Raw genomic sequence first — 19,234 nt, 5'->3', positions numbered from 1 at the left:
TACTTCTAGTGTACTCTAACTGTTACAGTTCTTTTTAACTCAGGAAATTTCTGAGTTTATCAATTGACAAATGAGTAAACTATTTATAAAGTGGCACTTTGATCTCTACTGAACAGTGAAACCTTTGGAAAACAGTCTTTTTAGAAGCTAGAGATGTTAATATATTGTGTATGTTATGACCTACAATTGAATGTTGCCTTTTTATCTGAATGACTTTGGTATATTCCAAGAGATCCTTCACCCTAAATGAAGCAGTGTTATATCTCTAAACATATACATCTTCATGACAAAGATACTGAAACTGCCATCACATTTATTTGGACTTAGGGCTTTATTCTTTGCTCTATTATTCTACTTTCCTTGTTTCTGGGGAAAATTAATTAATTCACCTCTTGCCTGAAGAGCATAAAAAGATTAACATTAATGAAGCTGACATTCTGGTGGCAGATTCTTGGTGGCCTCACTGTCTCCGGCCTGTCTGATTTTATGTAGTGATTTGGTTGTGCATAAGTATCACATTTTATAATGCTGCTGGCTTTAGAATACTCATATCCTACTAATATTCACACGTTCTACTAATGTGCAATTTTCTCATTGATTTTTCTCAGACATAGTATTCTAATTATTATTTGGATGTATTTTGATGAGGTGACTATTACTATCATTATTATTAGACTGTAGCTTATCTGTGTGATTACATCTGAAATTGAACATTGTCTCTTAGGAATATACTAGGTTTTTCATGTTTCCTTTTTTGTATGCTTTCCATTGTTTCAGTTATAAGGAATGTTTGGTAGTTCTTTTGACAGTAGGCTATACATGGCATTAGAAAAAAGAAACATTAGAAGAAATTGAATGAGATAGCTTAGGTTAGAACCATCCTTTTGTTTACTCTGCCAACAAGAAGCTCTCCTGCGTAAGTGAAGAGGAAAAGGCCAAGTACGATTTTGTATTTGTGAAGCACTAGAATCGCATCACTTTTTCACTTTTTTCTGGACTTTGCTAGCCAGTATTTTAATACTCTTAAAAAAAGTTATTAGATAATGGAATAAGTACTAACAGTGAAGATCATCATAAAGTAAAGATGAAGAAACGGAGCACCATGCAGAGTAGGGATATATCTAAGATCACTCGCTGGTTAAGCTGAGGACTCAGATTGCTTAAGTCCAGATTAAAAAAAGAATAAAATACTACATTGATTTTAATATCAAAAAGTATATAGTGAGGTCATAGTATGAGTTTGTGCTGATATACACATATACTGTGTGGGCTTTTAAAACAAATGTTTTGGTTTACAGTTTTGTTTTTATCTTGATAGTAGTAGAAGTCCAGAGACAGCTTTTTGTTTCTTGACCTTTTTTGTCTTGAGCAAATATGAAACGTATTTTGACAACCTTCCTTCAAATCCAAATGAATCTAAATTTTGAAACTTACTTCTCATGTCCTTTACTGACAACTTTTTTTATGTGTTCAAAGTGGTCAGTGTTCATTAAAGAAGTGCTCCTTATCAGTGTAAATAATTGCTCCTAACATTAAAGACAGAAATCAGTAGAAGTACAATCTTGATATGGTAGCTAAATAAGGTGATTGTTACAATAAAATTTTAAAAGAGATTGTACAGCTCAATTCACAAAACCATTAAGCTGGAAGAACTGACCTATAGAATGTGACTTAAAAAAATTCAGTGTGTTATCCTTTACTCTCACACTCCAAATACTCTGACACCAAATATGTGGGGTTTTTCCTCCACACCTACCAATTCTCTGACACCAGCTCTACAGTTCAGTTCAATTCTGATACTAACCAGAGTTAACTCAGATCCCACATTATTAAGAGCTCAGTCTTGTAAGATTATCCCTACTTCATATGCCATGCACAAGTAATAGATTCCCAAGTTACCTGCAATTTCTGTCTGACTTGTCTACAAATCGTACGTTCCTACCATCCCCTCCACATGTTCAATAGTATATTAGAGTAGCTCATAGAACCCAGGAAAATAGACCTTGCTTACTATTGGCAATATTTTAAAGGATACAAATAAAAGCCAGAGAGAGAGATGCATAGGGCAAATAATGTGGGAAAGGACTCAAAGCCTCCATGCCCTCCAAGTGTACCACCTTCCCTGCTCCTCCACACTTTCAGTCCAGAAGCTCTCTGAATCTCCTCCTTTTGAGTATTTATGGAGGCTGCATTACATAGGCATGATTGGTGAAATAATTGGCTACTGGTGATTAATTCAACCTCTAGCTCCCCTTTCTTCCCTTTTCCCCAGAAGTTCAGGAGTGAGGCTAAATAAAGTTCTGCTAATCATGTGGTTGATTTCCCTCACTTCAGCCCCTATCTGTAGAGGCTTTTAGAAAGTCAACTCATCAATCTAAACTCAGGTATGGTTGAAAGGGGATTGTTATGAGTAACAAAAGACTTTCTTTTCATCTTTTTTGGCTCTGTATCACTTAGGAAGTTTCAGGAAGCTCCTTTGTCACAAACAGGACAAAGATCTAATATATATTTCATATTACTATAAATCACAATATCATAGAAGGAAGATGTAAGTTTGCCTAAATTAAGTTCGAAAGGTGATTGTTCATTTCTCTGCTTCCATAAAATTGAATACTCTTCCAGAACCGCTGAATAAGGAAGTATTAGCAAGTAAGAGCTTTTCACTATAAACAAATAGGAACTATAAGAAAATTCCTAGATAATGATGAAATAAAAGGGAAAGCATTTCAAATGAATGTGCCACATATGAAGCTTATTTTACTATATATTATGTCAACTTTCCTGGATGTTTGAAAATTTGTATAATACTGGAAGATGATGTGTATTATCTTGGAGTCAATATTTATACTTAGAATTTGGGGGAAAGTAATCTCTTAGAAATGACTCTTGGCTTATGAAAAGTATGTATGTTAGGCAAAAAGAAACTGTTAACCAGTTTGATTTTTAAATGGCTTTATAAAATTTACTTTTTACTAATAAAGCACACTCAGTAAATAAAACAATTTTTCTATGAAGTCAATTCAAAGAGCATAAATACTAAAACAGTTACCTAAGAATATTTAGAGAATAAGAATGATCTACAGAGAAAAACTTACTAGTCAGACCACCTATTTAATAGATAATATATTTAAAATATTTGTTTGAAGCATGGTTGAGCTGGCAGGAAACTTAGGGAAACAACTCATAGGTTGAAATGACAAGGATGTTTGATTCCATAAGAGTAGGCAAAGTCACAGTTTGTTTTGAGGGCATTTGCTGGCACCTGGCAGTGAGGTGCTTGGTTTATAAAGGTGGTGTACTCAGAGGATTGGAGACAAAGCCTAGGGCTCAAGCAGAATGGGAAATTGGATCAGGGATTCCCACATCAATTTAGGACCCTTGAAGGGCAGCATCTTCCTTGAGAGATCTAAAAATAAGGAAGGCATGAGATGCAGGAAGGAATGGTTAAACCTGTGGGAGCCTAAACAAAAAGTGATCATGTAAAACATAAACACTGATGTCTAATTCAAGTGATTAAAATTAAGATAAAATCCTGGATATGATAACATATAAATCAGAGAAGTGAAAAAATTAAAGCATTCTAAGCTTCCTGACTTTTAAAGTGAAGGTAGAGATACTTATAATACCAGATTTTATAAGTAAAAGATACATGGTAAAATTTCTGGGGTGCTCACTAAAAGAACAGAATAGACTGTATAATTTTCATACAAATAGAAAGAAAATATTGGATAAGGGAAAAAATAATTGAATCCCAAAGAAGGCAAGAATTGGAGGAGGGTTCATCATGAAGCGAGGAAAACCATACAAAAAGATGAAAACCAGAAACACAATAATAGTAGAAATGAATTTTAAAAATCAATAATCACTGTCAGTGTAAGTAGATTAAAATTTTCATTTGCAGAGATTGTTGAAACAGTTTTTTCTAAGTTTTTACAAGAGACACTTAAAACATAGGAAGTTTAAAAGCTAGAGAATGGGTAAAAAATTATACTAGGTCAAAAGAGAGCTAGTAATGTTATATAAATAGTCTCTAAAGCAAAATCAGTAGTATAGATTACTAGAGATCGATATCAATAGAAAAATCAATTGATATAACAGTTCTAAATGTGTACAATTACACATAAAATAAAAATTGACAAATCAACTTTTCACAGTTAAAATTTTAATTCCTTTGGTGTGGTAATTGATAGATTAAGTGAACAAAGTATCATTAAGGAAATAGAGAATACTGATGTAATGGACATGTATACAGTACTGTTGCTTCCTGACCTGCATCCAAATTTCTCAAGAGGCAGGTCAGGTGGTCTGGTGTTCCCATGTCTTTCAGAATTTTCCACAGTTTATTGTGATCCACACAGTCAAAGGCTTTGGCATAGTCAATAAAGCAGAAATAGATGTTTTTCTGGAACTCTCTTGCTTTTTCCATGATCCAGCAGATGTTGGCAATTTGATCTCTGGTTCCTCTGTCTTTTTTAAAACCAGCTTGAACATCTGGAAGTTCACGGTTCACATATTGCTGAAGCCTGGCTTGGAGAATTTTGAGCATTACTTTACTAGCGTGTGAGATGACTGTAATTGTGCAGTAGTTTGAGCATTCTTTGGCATTGCCTTTCTTTGGGATTGGAATGAAAACTGACCTTTTCCAGTCCCGATGCCACTGCTGAGTTTTCCACATTTGTTGGCATGTTGAGTGCAGCACTTTCACAGCATCATCATTCAGGATTTGAAATAGCTCAACTGGAATTCCACACCTCCACTAGCTTTGTTCATAGTGATGCTTTCTAAGGCCCACTTGACTTCACATTCCAGGATGTCCAGCTCTAGGTGAGTGATCACACCATCGTGATTATCTTGGTCATGAAGATCTTTTTTGTACAGTTCTTCTGTGTATTCTTGCCAACTCTTCTTAATATCTTCTACTTCTGTTAGGTCCATACTATTACTGTCCTTTATCGAGCCCATCTTTGCATGAAATGTTCCCTTGGTATGTGCAGGTCAGGAATCAACAGTTAGAAGTGGACATGGAACAACAGACTGGTTCCAAATAGGAAAAGGAGGACATCAAGGCTGTATATTGTCACCTTGCTTATTTAGCGTATATGCAGAGTACATCATGAGAAAGGCTGGGCTAGAAGAAGCACAGGCAGGAATCAAGATTGCTGGGAGAAGTATCAATAACCTCAGATAGACAGATGACACCACCCTTATGGCAGAAAGTGAAGAGGAACTAAAAAGCCTCTTGATGAAAGTGAAAGAGGAGAGTGAAAAAGTTGGCTTAAAACTCAACATTCAGAAAGCTAAGATCATGGCATCGGGTCATCACTTCATGGCAAACAGATGGGGAAACAGTGGAAACAGTGTCAGACTTTATTTTTTTGGGCTCCAAAATCACCACAGATGGTGATTGCAGCCATGAAATTAAAAGATGCTTACTCCTTGGAAGGAAAGTTATGACCAACCTTGATAGCATATTAAAAAAGCAGAGACATTACTTTGCCAACAAAGGTCTGTCTAGTCAAGGCTATGGGTTTTCCAGTGGTCATGTATCAATATGAGAATTGGACTGTGAAGAAAGCTGATCACCAAAGAATTGATGCTTTTGAAGTGTGGTGTTGGAGAAGACTCTTGAGAGTCCCTTGGACTGCAAGGAGATCAGTCCTGGGTGTTCATTGGAAGGAGTGATGCTGAAGCTGAAACTCCAGTACTTGGCCACCTCATGCAGAGAGTTGACTCATTGGAAAAGAACCTGATGCTGGGAGGGGTTGGGGGCTGGAGGAGAAGGGAATGACAGAGGATGAGATGGTTGGATGGCATCACAGACTCGACGCACATGAGTTTGGGTCAACTCTGGGAGTTGGTGATGGACAGGGAGGCCTGGCGTGCTGCGATTCATGGGGTCGCAAAGAGTTGGACACGACTGAGCGACTGAACTGAACTGATACAGTACTGTATACAACTGGAGACTATACTTTTTTCATAAACACAAACAGTTTAAAAAACTAAAAACTAGACTTATTGCAGTGATCATTTTATAATGTACAGAGATATCAAATCACAACAGTAGATCAGTTATACTTGTTTTTTAAAAAGCACCATGTAATTTAAGAAAATACTGGTAAAATAAGCCTAAAAAAAGTAGAAGGAAAGCAATATGTTCAGAAATTAATGTATCAACAAATTACAGAAGTGAGTAAATAAAGCTAAGCATTTGTTCTTTGACATGATTGGTAAAATAGAAAATAGTGAACAATACTAAGGGATATAAAAGGGATCTAATGTTACACATGTCAGAAATTTTTAAAAATTAGAGAATACTACGAATAACTTCATTACAGAAAAACTTGAAAATTAGATGAAATTTCTTTAAAAAAATAAAAATAAAGCTGACTGAAAAATAGAATATCTGAATAACCATTAATGGATTAATGAAATTAATGAATTAATGAAATTAAATTAGTAATTAATACTTTTCCCACTAGTAAGCCAGTCCCAAAGTGTTTTTAACAAATGAGGGTCTACATTATACTTACACTTTTTCTTCATTGTGTTTCTTTTAGTTGTTTTTTTAAATGCATATTTATTTACATTGTTGCATGTAAAATTAAAAAAAAAAACCCTGGATTCACTATGATGATCTTGTAAGAGACTTATTCGATATGGTAATTATATTTGAAGATTGACTCTAGAAAGTGACTCTTACATGTGAGCAGACCTTTTTAGGAAAAGGATCAAAGAACAAAATGGAAAAATAGCAGAAGGGAACAAGGACAAAACCTTGAGGCCTTTAACTGAAAACCCCTAGATAAGTTTGCTTTTTTACAGATGAAGGAGCTTATTTTCATGTGGGCCCAGTTAGGGCCGTTTGGAAATGAAAACTGTGGGTATAGGGGAACTTGAGATTCTTGCCAAGCAGTGACGAAAGTTCTACCATATTGACAGTTTGAAAAAACATTGTGATGCTAATCAGTAAAATAGTAAACCAAACAAAATTGGTTCAGGATAAGTACAAATAACTTGAAGGCCATTTCATGAACAGATTCATGAAGTCTGTTTCAACAGACTTGGTTCTTCTTCCTCAAGGTTCCTCTTTTAGAACTAATCCCCTTTTGCTCTTTGATCCTTTTCCTAAACAAAGGTCTGTAACTGTAATCAGTTCAGTTCAGTTCATAGTTACTCAGGGAATGGCCCAAAGCATCCAAACTGTGTTACATTTGGCAGTATGGCTTTCCTTTATAGCATCGCTTCCCTATATATATATATATAAATATACCAGTGAAATAAGTCCTTCAGTTCAGTTCAGTTCAGTCGCTCAGTCGTGTACGACTCTTTGCAACCCCATGAATCGCAGCACGCCAGGCCTCCCTGTCCATCACCAACTCCCGGAGTTCACACAAACTCATGTCCATCGAGTCAGTGATGCCATCCAGCCATCTCATCCTCTGTCATTCCCTTCTCCTCCTGCCCCCAATCCCTCCCAGCATCAGAGTCTTTTCCAATGAGTCAACTCTTCGCAGGAGGTGGCCAAAGTACTGGAGTTTCAGCTTTAGCATCATTCCTTCCAAAGAACACCCAGGACCGATCTCCTTTAGAATGGACTGGTTGGATCTCCTTGCAGTCCAAGGGACTCTCAAGAGTCTTCTCCAACACCATAGTTCAAAAGCATCAATTCTTCAGTGCTCAGCCTTCTTCACAGTCCAACTCTCACATCCAAACATGACTACTGGAAAAACCATAGCCTTGACTAGACAGACCTTTGTTGGCAAAGTAATGTCTCTGCTTTTGAATATGCTGTCTAGGTTGGTCATAACTTTCCTTCCAAGGAGTAAGCATCTTTTAATTTCATGACTGCAGTCACCATCTGTAGTGATTTTGGAGCCCCCCAAAATAAAGTCTGATGCTGTTTCCACTGTTTCCCCATCTATTTCCCATGAAGTGATGGGACCGGATGCCATGATCTTAGTTTTCTGAATTTTACTTACATTGCTCACATTCTCTCTCAGATATTATGTCTAAAAATAAAAATGGATAAAACTCACATTATTATAAGGAAAATCATGATTATTTAAAAAGCTACGATAATAACCATTCTTTTCCACTTGAATTACTGTAATGGCCTGAGAACTCTCCGTTGTCCAATGTGAAAGAAATATACTAGATTCTTTATAGAGGTTAAGAATAGTGATAGTTTGCTTATTAGGCATTATATTGAATAGATGAATCTTAAGACTTTTTTTCACCCCAGTCATTACTGTTTTCATTTGTGATGTACAAAATTCATTTTATGCCTAAATTCTAGTTGAGTTGTTTTTTCAGAACTATTTATTCTTATTTTCTCTTGGATATTAACTCTCCATGGTCTTCTCTGTTACTCTTCTTCAATGAATGATTTCCTGGGCCTGGGCAAAAGGCCACATTTATAAGTGAGGAAACTGTGTCTGCAGGTTTGACACTTCTGACCAAGACAGTTGTTGACCTTAAACTCCAGACTTGCCCCAACTGATGGCCTCCTTCTGCTTCTTGTCATGAAGTCTTAACTCTCTTTAGTTTAGCAGATGAAAGTGGTTAAAAAACACTAGGATGTATTCACATTAACTGTATTAAGTACATGGCCTCTGGGCACATTTGAGTGTAGCACCTAGCCACAACTGGTATGTACTCAGGATGACTATGGACATGTAACATAGACCATGTAACACAGTTATAGCTATTTTAAAGCTGTGGTGTGAAGACACCCTTTATCAACAATGCAAAAATCAGAGATGTCTTCTCTGACAGTGAAGGACATACATGATCTGCAAATTGTGGCTATTGAGAGAGATGATTCTTGGCTACTGAGTACTTTATAAAGCCTAGGAGAAATTCTAACCTGTTGAGGTCTGAAAAAGAGACATGCAAAGAAGATACAATCAATAATTTATTAGGCAGATTGTATATATCTGCAGATCTCATAGCTCAAGGAAAGACCATGATAGAGTATAATAAATGAACCTCAATAAATAAGTGGAGAAGGCAATGGCAACCCACTCCAGTGCTCTTGCCTGGAAAATCCCATGGACGGAGGCGCCTGGTAGGCTGCAGTCCATGAGGTCGCGAAGAGTCTGACACGACTGAGCGACTTCACTTTCACTTTTCACTTTCATGCATTGGAGAAGGAAATGGCAACCCACTCCAGTGTTCTTGCCTGGAGAATCCCAGGGACTGTGGAGCCTGGTGGGCTGCCGTCTATGGGGTCACACAGAGTCAGACACGACTGAAGCAACTTAGCAGCAGCAGCAATAAATAAGTTTCAGAATATGTTTATTTTTATGTGAAATGCTTCTTGTGTGTTTGGTAAAGTATAAATATAACAATAATTCTTTACTCTTTTATTACATTTTAAACTTATTAGAACTCAAAAAACTATGAACAGATGTTGTAACCTTATTTCTACTTATAGTAAGTATTGGCACCTGTTTGTCATATTCTAGAGTAGACAGGATAAGTACCATTTGGTTCTAACTCTTTAAATTCTCCTCACTTCCATTTTGCTTTCCCCTGATAACCATGGTCAAATAATAAAATATTCAGCTTGCTATATAGGTTCTGATTCTTATTAACTATCATAAAATTTTATATAAAGAGGTGCTTGACTTTTGTCAGTACCTGGAGAACTAAGGAGCATCTATCTAAATTTTAGGGATGTAAGGCAATGGCACCCCACTCCAGAGTTCTTGCCTGGAGAATCCCAGGGATAGGGGAGCCTGGTGGACTGCCATCTCTGGGGTCGCACAGAGTCGGACACGACTGAAGTGACTTAGCAGCAGCAGCAGCAACAAATATTAGCTTCCCTCAAAAAGGTAACATATGTGCCTCAGAAGTGTTGATATGACTGAAAAAAAAGACATTACTTTGGTGAAATCTTTCTTGAACACTGATCACATGTGGTTATTGCTCTGAGAGAATATGTATTTGTCTTTTATTTCATAGATTTTATAAACAAATGTTGTTTAAACCTAAAGCTCTCCCATGAATTCAGCTCTTCCTGATCCACAGGACTGCATACTGTCATTGCAGTTTAGAACATTATGCTACATTTTGGCCTAAATAAAAGTAACTTCCTGATTGTAGAAGTAATAGATGATTTCCTTCACAGTATAGTATCATTGCTTTCTTCTTTTCATGTCAGTAAAAATAGATTCACATCATGCATTATAAAGATGTAGCACCAGCCATCCTCTTATTCATGGACATGGACTACTTCCAAATTTTTGTTACTTTGAGCAATGCTGTTAATAGACACGATATTCATGTAACTTCATGAGTGTATTCATGCACACACACAGACGTGCACACACACACATGTATTTGTGCATTTATCTGATTATTTCCTGAGAGTGAATTCCTATAAGTGAAATTTCCTAGTCAGAAGTTATTCACACTTATAAGATTCTTGATATATTTTTGTCAAATATTCCTGTCACCATTTTGTCAAATTAGTCATCATAACCACAGTTGAGATAATATCTTAAAGTGATGACAAATAGGTGAAATTTGGCACCTTGCTGCTTTAATTTTTGTTGTATTCTTATTTAAAACTTTTAGGTAATAAACTTTATTGTTTAGAGTGATGAAATTTGAGGCAAACTATACGCAGATGACACCACCCTTATGGCAGAAAGTGAAGAGGAACTAAAAAGCCTCTTGATGAAAGTGAAAGTGGAGAGTGAAAAAGTTGGCTTTAAGCTCAACATTCAGAAAACTAAGATCATGGCATCCGGTCCCATCACTTCATGGGAAATAGATGGGGAAACAGTGGAAACAGTGTCATACTTTATTTTTCTGGGCTCCAAAATCACTACAGATGGTGACTGCAGCCATGAAGTTAAAAGACGTTTACTCCTTGGAAGGAAAGTTATGACCAACCTAGATAGCATATTCAAAAGCAGAGACATTACTTTGCCAACAAAGGTTCATCTAGTCAAGGCTACGGTTTTTCCTGTGGTCATGTATGCATGTGAGAGTTGGACTGTGAAGAAGGCTGAGCGCCGAAGAATTGATGCTTGAAGTGTGGTGTTGGAGAAGACTCTTGAGAGTCCCTTGGACTGCAAGGAGATCCAACCAGTCCATTCTGAAGGAGATCAGCCCTGGGATTTCTTTGGAAGGAATGATGCTAAAGCTGAAACTCCAGTACTTTGGCCACCTCATGCGAAGAGTTGACTCATTGGAAAAGACTGATGCTGGGAGGGACTGGGGGCAGGAGGAGAAGGGGACGACAGAGGATGAGATGGCTGGATGGCATCACTGACTCGATGGACGTGAGTCTGGGTGAACTCCGGGAGTTGGTGATGGACAGGGAGGCCTGGTGTGCTGTGATTCATGGGGTTGCAAAGAGTCGGACACGACTGAGCGACTGATCTGATCTGATCTGATCTGAGAGGAAAATCTGGAGGTTTCCAATATACGCTCTCTCCCTAACCTGCTTTAATATTGATCTTTTTTTTTCTACTAGTGGTTATAAGCATACATTTTCATATATAGACATGTGTATATATATAAAAGCTATTTGTATTTTGTGAAAGATTACTATTTAATCTGTGCTGGTTAAAGGACTTTATACATGATCACATTTAATCTTCACATCATAATATGTAAGCATGTATTATCCTTGTTTTATAGATGAGGATATTCAGGAAGATTGACTAACTTGTTCAATATTTATATATATGTGGCAGACCAGGATTGTAACTTGAGTCCATCTTACCTCAAAGTCTCAGTTCAGTTCAGCTCAGTCACTCAGTCATGTCTGACTCTTTGCGACCCCATGGACTGCAGCACACCAGGCTTCCCTGTCCATCACCAACTCCTGGAGTTTGCTCAAACTCATGTCCATCAAGTCGGTGATGCCATCCAACCATCTTATCCTCTGTCATCCCCTTCTCCTCCCGCCTTCAATCTTTCCCAGCATCAGGGTCTTTTCAAATGAATCAGTTCTTCAAATCAGGTGGCCAAAGTACTGGAGTTTCAGCTTCAGCATCAGTCCTTCTAATGAGTATTCAGGACTGGTTTCCTTTAGGATGGACTGGTTGGGTCTCCTTGCAAGTCTAAGGGACTCTCAAGAGTCTTCTCCAGCACCACAGTTCAAAAGCATCAATTCTTCAGTGCTCAGCTTTCTTTATAGTCCAAGTCTCACATCCTTACATGACTACTGGAAAAACCATTGCTTTGACTAGATGGACCTTTGTTGGCAAAGTGACGTCTCTGCTTTTTAAAATGCTGTCTACATTGGTTATAACTTTTCTTCCAAGGAGCAAGCGTCTTTTAATTTCATGGCTGCAGTCACCATCTGCAGTGATTTTGGAGCCCCCCAAAATAAAGTCTCTCACTGTTTCCACTGTTTCCCTATCTATTTGCCATGAAGTGATGGGACCTGAAGCTGTGATCTTCATTTTCTGAATGTTGAGTTTTAGCCAGCTTTTTCACTCTCCTTTTTCACTTTCATCAATAGGCTTTTTAGTTCTTCTTCACTTTCTGCCATAAGGGTGGTATCATCTGCATATCTGGGGTTATTGGTATTTCTCCCAGCAATCTTGATTCCAGCTTGTGCTTCATCCAGCCCCGTGTTTCTCATGATGTACTCTGTATATAAGTTAAATAAGCAGGATGACAATATACAGCCTTGACGTTCTACTTTCCCAATTTGGAACCAGTCTGTTGTTCCATGTCCAGTTCTAACTGTTGCTTCCTGACCTGCATACAGATGTCTCAAGAGGCAGGTCAGGTGATCTGGTATTCCCATCTCTTTCAGAATTTTCCACAGTTTGTTGCTTCAGATTAATAGGCCATTTTCAGTGTTAGTGCTGATACTTTTAAACGGTATTATAACATATATCACGGACTGAGTGGCTCATAAACAACAGGAGTTTATTTTCTATCGTCTGGAGGTCTCAGGTCGAGGCACTAGCACGGCCATGTTCTGGTGAGGACCCTCATCCTGGTTCACAGCCAGCACCCACCTCTGTGTCCTCACAGGTTTGAAGAGGTGAAGGCTCTCTCTAGGCCTCTGTTATGAGGACATGAATTCCACTCAAGAGGGCTCTACATCATCCAAAGGGCCCACCTAATGGTCCTGATACTTTCATGTTGGGAATTAGGTTTTTAACAGAAATTTGCTTAGGACACAAAACATAAAAAACATTTTTAAAAATTCAGAACTTAGGAGAGGTTTTGTGCTTTCTACTGTAGGAGACACTGCTTCCAGTCTCCTCTCCTCTTTGCTAGTAAATCAGATTAAACCAGAACATTGCATGGTGTTCAAACTTTTGGCACCTATATTTTTGAGTACAACTTTATATGATTCCCAGATTTATTCATCTCATGACAAATTAAACATGTTCTCAGTTTCTATGTAGTCTGCTGTCAAGTTTTGATATTTTTAAAAATTATTCACTAACATTGAAAAAATGGCATATTAATCCAAAGCACATTTATTGTCATGTTAACCTATCACATAATTTCAATATAAAATATCACAAAATTTCAACATAAAATAGGTTGGAAGAGATTATATTGTTTTCATCTTTAAGATAAGAAATAGGAAGTACAGGAAAGTGTTAAATACTTAACATTGCTCCAACATGTCTCTAACCTAAATAGATAAGATATTCAGCATATTTTATTATTTCAAAACAGTATTTTATTGTATAACCAAATTTTGGGCTAGAAAACAGGTAAGGAAAGGAATGTCTAAAGCATACAAAACAGCTATTTGAATTTTTGAAGGTAAAAGGAGTGTAACAGAAACTTTAAATTGCTTTATTCTGCCTCAGTCAGTTCAGTTCAGTTGCTCAGTTGTGTCTGACTCTTTGCAACCCCATGAATCGCAGCACGCCAGGCTTCCCTGTCCACCACCAACTCCCAGAGTTCACCCAGACTCACGGCCATCGAGTCAGTGATGCCATCTAGCCATCTCATCCTCTGTCGTCCCTTTCTCCTCCTGCCCCCAATCCCTCCCAGCATCAAAGTCTTTTCCAGTGAGTCAACTCTTCGCATGAGGTGGCCAAAGTACTGGAGTTTCAGCTTTAGCATCATTCCTTCCAAAGAAATCCCAGGGCTAATCTCCTTCAGAATGGACTGGTTGGATCTCCCTGCAGTCCAAGGAACTCTCAAGAGTCTTCTCCAACACCACAGTTCAAAAGCATCTGCCTCAATAGTGCCTGGGAATTGCCAGACTTCCAAAGCCTTACATCAGTTCAGTTGTTCAGTCATGTCCAACTCCTTGCAACCCCATGGACTGCAGCACGCCAGGCCTCCCTGTCCATCACCAACTCCTGGAGTTTACCCAAATTCACGTCCATAGATTTGGTGGTGCCATCCACCATCTCATCCTCTGTCGTCCCTTTCTTTCCTGCCCTCAATCTTTCCCAGCATCAGTCTTTTCAAATGAGTCAGCTCTTCACATCAGGTGGCCAAAGTATTAGAGTTTCAGCTTCAGCATCAGTCCTTCCAGTGAACACCCAGGACTGATCTCCTTTCGGATGGACTGGTTGGACCTCCTTGCAGTCCAAGGGACTCTCAAGAGTCTTCTCCAACACCACAGTTCAAAAGCATCGATCCTTAAAAAAAGCAGGAGTCTAATTTAGGGCCCACATGGAGCAGAGCTGTACCTATTTCAACATACTTTATAGGAGGCTTAGACCCCTAAAGAAGATGCAGAGTAGCACTCATCTGCTCACTGTGTAAACCTTAAACCAACACCTACCAGAAACTGGGGAGGGGTGGTTCAGTTACAGCTGTTAGAGATGGAGAATGTGCGAAAGGGAAGTATACAGTGTTAACAAGAGTGAATTCCTTACCCCATGAATTCCCAATTTTGGCCTTTTGGAAAAGAATGGCTGGGATCTAGTCTGTTTTCTGAATGTGATCTGGGAGAGCCTACAACTTTAATGAAGTGACCCTGGAATTGTTTTTTTTTTTTTTTTTTTTTTAATTGGCATATAGTTTATTTACAATGTTGTATTATTTTCTGGTGTAAAACAAAATGATTCAGGATAGATAACATACGTATGTACATGGGGCCTCCATAGTGGCTCAGTGGTAAAGAATCTGCCTGCCAATGCGGAGATGCAGGTTTGATCCCTGAATTGGAAAGATCCCTGGAGAAGGAAGTGGCAACCTACTCCAGTATTCTTGCCTGGGAAATCCCATGGACAGAGGAGCCTGGTGGGCTACAGTCCATGGGGTAGCAAAGAGTCGGACACAACTTAGTGACTAAACAACAATATATATACATATATGTATATTCTTTATCATGTTCTTTTCCATTATAGTTCATTACAATATATTGAATATAATTCTCTGTGCTATACAATGGGACCTTGCTATTTATTTGTTTCATATATAGAAGTTTGTATCTACTAATCCCAAACTCCTAATTAATTCCTCTCCCACCTCCTTTCCCCTCTGGTAACCATAAGTTTGTTTTCTATGTGAGTCGGTTTCCGTTGTGTAAATTTCATTTGAATCTATTTTAGATTCCACATTTAAGTGATAGCACATGTTATTTGTATTTCTTTGTCTGACTTCACCTAGTATGATAATCTCAAGGTTCATCCATGTTGCTGCAAATGGCATTAACTCACTCTTCACTAACTGAATAATATTCCATTGTGTATATATACCACATCTACTTTAACCATTACTATGTCGATGGACATTTAGGTTTCATGTCTTGGCTATTATAAAAAGTCCCACCATGAACACTGGGGTGCGTGTATTTTTTAGTCAGTTTTGTCTGAGCATATGCCCAGGAGTGGGATTATAGGATCACAGGATCATATGGTAGCTCTGTTTTAGTTTTTTGAGGAATCCGCCCACTGTTCTAATAGTGGCTGCACCAGTTTAGATTACCACCAACAGTGTTGGAGGGTTCCTTGTTCAAACCCTCTCCATCATTTATTATTTGTAGACTTTAAAATTTAATTTTTATTGTATATTGGTTTACAATGTTGTGTTAGTTTCAGGTGTAGCACAAAGAGATTGATTTATATATCCATTCTTTTTCACATTCTTTACCCATGCAGAATATTGAGCAAAATTCCCTGCGCTATAGAGTAGATTCCAGTTAATTATTTTATATGTAGTAGTATCAGTTCAGTCTCACAGTCATGTCTGTACCCCATGGCCTGAAGTACACCATGCCTCTCTGTCCACCACCAACTTCCAGAGTTTGCTCTAACTCATGTCTATTGAGTCGGTGATGTCATCAACCATCTCATCCTCTGTTGTCCCCTTCTCCTCCCGCCTTCAGTCTTTCCCAGCATCAGGGTCTTTTCCAAGGAGTCAGCTCTTCACATCAGGTGGCCAAAGTATTGGAGTTTCAGCTTCAGCATTAGTCCTTCTAATGAATTTTCAGGACTCATTGCCTTTAGGATGGATTGGTTGGATCTCCTTGCAGTCAAGAGGACTCTCAAGAGTTTTCTCCAACACCACAGTTCAAAAGCATCAATTCTTCCATGCTCAGCTTTCTTTATAGTCCAACTCTCACATCCATACATGACTACTGGAAAAACCACTGCTTTGACTAGACAGACCTTTGTCAGCAAAGTAACATCTCTGCTTTTTAATATGCTGTCTAGGTTGGTCATAGCTTTTCTTCCAAGGAGCAAGCGTCTTTTAATTTCATGGCTGCAGTCACCATCTGCAGTGATTTTGGAGCTAAAAAAAAAGTCTGTCACTGTTTCCATTGTTTCCCCATCTATTTGCTGTGAGGCGATGGGCCAGATGCCATGATCTTTGTTTTCTGAATGATGAGTTTTAAGCAAACTTTTTCACTCTTCTCTTTCACTTTCATTAAGAGGGTCTTTTGTTCTTCTTCACTTTCTCCCATAAGGGTAGTGTCATCTGTTTATCTGAGTTCATTGATATTTCTCCCAGTAATCTTGACTCCAGCTTGTGCTTCATTCAGCCTGGCATTTCGCACGATGTACTCTGCATATAAGTTAAATGAGCAGGGTGACATTATACAGCCTTGACGTACTCCTTTCTCAATTTGCAACCAGTCTATTGTCCCATGTCTGGTTCTTGACCTGCATACAGATTTCTCAGGAGGCAGGTAAGATGGTCTGGTATTCCCATCTCTAAGAATTTTCGTTTGTTGTGATCAACACAGTCAAAGGCTTTGGCATAATCAGTAAAGCAGAAGTAGATGTTTTTCTGGTATTCTCTTGGTTTTTCGATGATCCAACAGACGTTGGCAATTTTTTCTCTGGTTCCTCTGCCTTTTCTAAACCCAGATTGAACATCTGGAAGTTCACAGTTCATGTACTGTTGAAGCCTGGGTTGGAGAATTTTGAGTTATTACTTTGCTAGTGTGTGAGATGAGTAGTAGTATATATACATGTTAATCCTAAAGTGCTACTTTAGCCCTTCCCCCACACACATTTCTCCTTTGGAGAAGTTTATTTTCTAATTCTGTGAGTCTGTTTCTGTTTACTAGGTAAGTTCATTTGTATAATTTTTTTTAAACTCCACATATAAGTGATATCATACAATATTTGGGAAAAGCTACGCGCTCTGGTATTCTATCCTGGAGAATTCCATGGACTGTATAGTCCATATGGTAGCAAAGAGTCTGACATGACTGGGTGACTTTCACTTTCACTTCTTGGCTATTGTAAACCGTGTTGCAGTGAACATTGGCCTTTGGATGCTTGGGCATTAACCTTTTTAAATTATGGTTTTCTCTGGATGTATGCCCAGGAGTGGAACTGCTGGATCACTTGTAATTCTATATTTACTTTTTTAAAGGAACGTCCATACAGTGCTCCATACTTATTATCCATGTTGGTTGTACCAATTTGCATTCCTATCCACAGTGTAGGAGGGTTCCCATTTCTTGACATCCTCTGCAGCATTTACCATTTCTAGACTTTCTGATGCTGACCATTCTGACTGATGAGAAGTGATACTTTGTTGCAATTTTTAATTTCATTTATGTAATAAGTAGTGGCGTTGAGCATCTTTTCATGTGCTTTTTGCCCATCTGTATGTCTTCTTTGGAGAAATATCTATTAAGATCTTTTGCCCATGTAAAAACTACTTTTAATATATAATTTTATTTATTGTTGGCTGTGCTGCTTCTAAGGGCTACTTTCTGGCTGCAGTGATAGGCTTCTCACTTTTGTGGCTTTTCTTGATGGAGAGCACAAGATCTAGGATGTATGGGCTTCAGTAGTTGTAGCTCCCAGGCTCTAGAGCACAGGCTCAGTAGTTGTGGCACATGGGCTTAGTTACTCCTTGGCATGTGAGATCTTCCCAGATCAGTGATCGAACCCATGTCTCCTGCATTGAGACAGGCAGATTCTTTACCACTGAGCCACCAGAGAAGCCCTTTTTAATCATTTTTTGATTAGGTTGTTTGCTTTTTTGATATTTAGGTGCATGAACTATCTGTATGTTGCAAATATTTTCTCCCATTCTGTGTGTTGTCTTTTTGTTTTGTTTATGGTTCCCTTTGCTGTGCAAATGCTTTTGTTAACATTTTTTTTTTTTTTCTGTTTATGGTTTTTTTCTTTTCCGCCATGAGGTGTGTGGGAACTTGGCTCCCTTACCTGGAATTGAACCTGCATCCCCTGCATTGGCAGGTGAAATCCTAACCACTGGACCAAGAAGGAAGTACCCCCATTTGTTTAATTTTGTTTTTATTTTCATTACTCTAAGAGGTGGATCCAAAAAGATATTGCTGAGGTTTATATCAAAGAGTGTTTTGCCTATGTTTTCCGCTAACAGTTTTATTGTGTATGGTCTTTGCTTTAGGTCTTTAATCCATTTTTACATTATTTTTGTGCATGGTGTTAGAGAATGTTCTAGTTTCATTCTTTATATGTAGCTGTCCAGTTTTCCCAGCACCACTTATTGAAGAGACTGTCTTTTCTCATTGTATAAATCTTGCTTCCTTTGTTGTATATTAATTGACCACAGGTCTGTGAATTTATTTCTGGACTGTCTATCCTATTCCGTTGATCTACATTTCTGTTTTTGTGCCCATACTATACTGTTTTGAGTACTGTAACTTTGTGGTATAGTCTGATGTCGGGGAGCTTGTTTCCTCCAGCTCTCTTTTTTTTCTCAGGATTGCTTTGGCTCTTTGAAGTCTTTTGTGTTTCACACATATTTAAAATTTTTTTTATTCTAGTCCTGTGAAAAATTCCATTGGTAATTTGATAGGGATTTCATTGAATCTGTAGATTGCCTTAGA

The 19,234-nt window shown here is 38.1% G+C and overlaps 1 protein-coding gene across 3 annotated transcripts in view; it reads left to right on the top strand.

Moving 5' to 3' along the window:
- Positions 1-19,234, top strand: part of WDPCP (WD repeat containing planar cell polarity effector) — a 297,960-nt gene that overhangs the window by 196,335 nt on the left and 82,391 nt on the right. The gene's annotated exons all lie outside the window — the stretch shown is intronic.

Source organism: Bos javanicus, chromosome 11 (genome assembly GCF_032452875.1).
Source record: "Bos javanicus breed banteng chromosome 11, ARS-OSU_banteng_1.0, whole genome shotgun sequence".
NCBI classification, from domain to species: domain Eukaryota; kingdom Metazoa; phylum Chordata; class Mammalia; order Artiodactyla; family Bovidae; genus Bos; species Bos javanicus.
The sequence above is the reverse complement of the archived record's forward strand: the minus strand, read 5'-3'. Positions and strand labels throughout refer to the sequence as shown.